The sequence below is a fragment of the Pteropus vampyrus genome, unplaced genomic scaffold, assembly GCF_000151845.1.
Source record: "Pteropus vampyrus isolate Shadow unplaced genomic scaffold, Pvam_2.0 Scaffold1000004761, whole genome shotgun sequence".
Classification (NCBI taxonomy): domain Eukaryota; kingdom Metazoa; phylum Chordata; class Mammalia; order Chiroptera; family Pteropodidae; genus Pteropus; species Pteropus vampyrus.
Genome location: NW_011919163.1, coordinates 3268 through 7519, shown reverse-complemented (window position 1 = coordinate 7519; position 4252 = coordinate 3268). Strand labels below are relative to the sequence as shown.

At 41.7% G+C, this 4252-nt stretch overlaps 1 pseudogene; it reads right to left on the bottom strand.

Annotated features, from left to right (window-relative positions):
• Positions 1-2178: 2178 nt before the first annotated feature.
• On the bottom strand, positions 2179-3090 carry LOC105311544 (annotated as a pseudogene).
• Between the last annotated feature and the right edge of the window lie 1162 nt (positions 3091-4252).

Below are 4252 nucleotides of genomic sequence, written 5' to 3'. Positions count from 1 at the left end.
AAACTGTGGTTCTTACTCAAGTGACGTCACTACAAAGTGTCAGAGCTGGGGTATGAACTCGGGTCTGGGTGGTCCCAGAGTCCGTGTGTTCAAATATATGGCATAACTTCCTGAATTCTCCAGTGTTTAAAGCATGACTTGAGGCACAACTTCACTGTCCACTTATTAAGTACGAACACTGCCGACCTGAATCAGCCAATGGGATGCCCTGTCTTGTTGTCCCCGCTTACATGGCAGCTTTCATGGTGAGGCAGGGACAGAGAAAGGAAAAGGCAGAGGTGGGAGAGGAAATAGAGAAGGGCAATGGAATAGAGAGAAACAGTAACAGGGGAGAGACAAAGAAGAGGGGTGGAGGACATAGGAAAGGAGAAAATACGCAAAGGAACTGTGAATTCTCTCAGCTAGGGCCATTTGCTTCTTAAAACCTAGATAAGACTGAGCCAAAAGTCCATTCAACATTCAGTCCAGAGTCCCAGGCCCTTCCCATCCGTGTTATCTTCCGACTCTTATTCGCAACTTCTGCTGAACCCTGGTCTTCCCTTCTATGTCTTCAGGATGTTCTTTTATTTCAAATCCAACTTAAGACCCAACCCCTTGATGCCACCACCCCATGCCCCTGCCCACGTGGCTACGCTAAATGCCAGGCTGTTTCACATAGCAACATATTTTTGAAGATCAAGAGTCCCTAAGGTAAGAGCTGTCTCGCCTTAGCACAGAGAAAACTACTCAAAATCGTGCAGTTGAACCTCTTGTCCTTAAAAGCCCTCTCAGCTTCTTAGTGATTTCTCACTTGTCATGTGACCCCTTACAGCGATCAACTCAACAGATGAAGACTAGATTTTTTTATTAAATTAATGCTAGGACGATGGACTAGCCATCGAGAAAAACAATAAGTTAGATCTGTATACTGTGTCAAGTTCTCATTGTAAAAAATAAAGCTATTATATTGGAGGAATTAAAAACATTAAGACAGAGTATGGAAAAAATGTCTATATACCTTAGGCTTGGAAATACTTAAACGAATTGCAATCCAGAAACCACTAAAGAAAAAATTAACTAGTTTGACTACCCCAAAATGAAAATCCTGCGTGACAAAGGATGAACAATAGCCAAGGAAAAAATATTAGCAGCACGTATGAAGAGCTAAGTGTTGAGGTCCCTTATACTCGAGAGACTTGTAGTAATTAGCTATAGAAGACAAATAGCCTTATGAAACATGATTAAAGAATACAAACACACGATTCACAAAAAGGGAAATGCAAATGGCCGATATATTTATGAAAATTAAAACAGCTGCGTCGAATTTTTGTACCAAAATTCAAAAGTTTGACCATATCTGGAGCTGGAGAAGGTATGGGAAAACTGGAACTCTCATATATTGTTAACCAAAGTGTCAGGTTGTTCAATATTTTGAAAGCAATTTGTCAAATTTATTTAAATGTAATGTATGTATACCATTAGACCCAGCAACCCTACTCCTGAATACTCTAGCCCACTACACTAAGAGCAAGAATATGGAATTATATAAATGTGAAAAAAATTAATACGGTCTTACTTATACAAGGAAAAAGTAAAACGGAAGGTTAACTGTCAATCAATATTGCTTACTTGAATAAACCGCGGTGTATCTGAAGTAAAGAAATGTATGCAACTCTTAATAAGAATGTCACAGATCTGTATGTATGAACTGCAAAGATGTTCGTGATTTATTGGCAAGTGAAAAAGCAAGGTAGAGCAACCTGTGCAGTCTGACACCAGATTTCTATTTTCATAAAATGAGTATGACAATATATATTAGACACATGCATCTATGTAAAATGATTTCGGAAAAATTGGAAGAGATGCATGCAAAACTGCTAAAAGCATTTCCCAATGGGCATGGCATTGGATTAACAAACAGGAAGTTTCAGTTCTTACTGCGTTTTTCAGTGTTTTTCAAAAAAACAGTATTCGAAAATGCAGCTCGGAAAGTATACAATTGTCTCAATTGACAAAGAATGAAGAATAGCCAAGGGGAAAAAAATTGTATAAATTGTATACACAGAAGTATCAAAGAGGACAGCTTTATAAAATTTGCTAACACACCAATTAAACAAATTGGCACAAAATAATGTATTGAAATTCCAAACGTAACTAATGTGAATGACAAATTATAGTTCAGTAAAAAATCATTTTCTTTTATGTCCAAAGCCAGATTATTCTGAACATGCTAAAGGAGAGGTGACTTACCTGTGACAATGGATTTCCAGCTCCCGGATGGCAGTTGATGCCGCCGATGAAGACCATGTTGGGCATCACAGGCTTGGGATAGTCCAAAACAAAGTCAGTTCGTAATAACCAGATGGATGTGTGGCTGAAGAGATCATACGCTGTGACGGTCGTTTGAAGAATCTCCGAGGCAGTTTCTAAAGCAGTTTTGATAAAATGCCTACAAAGTAAATGTTCCTGCAGGAGGGAGATATAATTCCACACTCTCTCCTTGAAAGTCATGGAATCCGAGAACCCTAAGAGAATCCTAGGAACGTAAGAAGCAGCAAAGGGGCGCTGCGAGCCTTCTTCCAGAGAGTGGCAAAATATTCCTCTGCTGAAGACCACAGATGGCAGTGAAAAATATTTAGCTATAATTAAACCGCACAGATCAAAAGGATCTAGAAACACAGCATCGAAAGAACTCTCTTTGAAGTATTTTACCAATTTTTTGTTGTTAAACAAACTCCTACAATGTGAAAACTGGTATTCGAAAACAGAGTTGGATGGATGCGTCATCAGAGAAAATAAACTTTTCTCCTGAGTTTTCCATCCAGCGTCAGAGAAAATCTTGAACTGGTGGTTCAAGTCGTCCAGAGTGTAGGAGGGGGAATAAGTCTTCACTGTAAAATTGAATGATTTTCCCAGGTGCCAACTCACCTCTGGCATGACTACGACCACCTCACACCCACTCTGGATGAGTTTCTCTACATCCAAATGCATGGTAAACCAGTGGCTCCCATCCATGGGTACCACGAGCAGCTTCCCTGCCTGGGCAAAGCCAGGTGTCAGCAGGAGGCACACGCATAGAGGAAGGAGGCCAGGCAATATCGCAGGAGCGATAGGTTATCCAGTTAAAAATAGCTTTGATCTTTGCCTGGGCAGAAATGCTGCTCTGCACTGCAGTGCCAGTTTAGAAATGGAATGATTAAGCAATGCCATTAGAATCTGAGAACTCAAGATAATGAGGAAAATAAATTTCACTAAAGCCGTTATGTTTATGTTTGGAATTTGTCCCAAAGGACATTTGGATTTTATCCTCAGACTACCAAAGACCCTCTGTCCAGAGAGAGGTTGGCATCTCAGGATCCAAGGCAAGACCATCAGTCCCTCACCTCTGATGTCCTTACTGGCAGCACAGTGGCGGGTGGCTGCAGCGCCTGACATCGCTGCTTGTCTTGCTCCAGTTCCAAACCTTCCGAGGCCTCCAAAATGGTGAGATAAGATTGACAACCCCGCCTACACGGACCACTCTAGGGATGTGATGGGATGTGACTGCCATCTATTTTAAATCAATATCCGTGGATGCGTCAAGTTCAGTTGGAGGTCATCTGCCCAGTGCTTGCAAGAAGCATTCTGCTGGGAATCCTCCCTCTTTTTTTCTGCTCCACATTCCTCTCTTTACACCTCTGCTGTGGGCTCACCCCGATCAGCCTGGTGTCCTCCTTCAGGGGCCTTTGTATCTGTCCCCACACTCTACCAAGCACTCCTTGAAGTCAGGGCATATGTCTTCTTTATGTTCACACCATCCTCTCATGGTACCTGCGCTATGACTCACGGAGAGGAAGAACACACGGAAGTTTTGTTGCATTAGACCGAATTTCATTGTTCAAGTTTTCTAGATATTTTCAGGAGGGAGCTCAGTGGTGTATGTCGGGTAAGACTCCAAGGAACACTTAGTCAGGGATTGTACAGCCAACGTGGGGCCATCCTCTTTGGGAGGAGCCAAGATGGCCACTTCCTAAACACTCAGACTGTTCCTAGGCATTTGCTTAGTCATCGTGTGTGTACCTGAGTGACAGGGGGACTTTCCGATGAATGTTTCAAAAACGAAAATGGTGGCGAGTGGTCTACCTTCCTAGGAGGCATACTTCACAGTAAATATCGGTAAAATAGAACATAGAAAAACAATAGAAATTATTGATGAACCCAAAAGCTGGTTCTGTGAGAAGGTGCATTAATTAGATAAAACTCTAGCCAAACTGTCCGGGAAGAAGAGAGAATC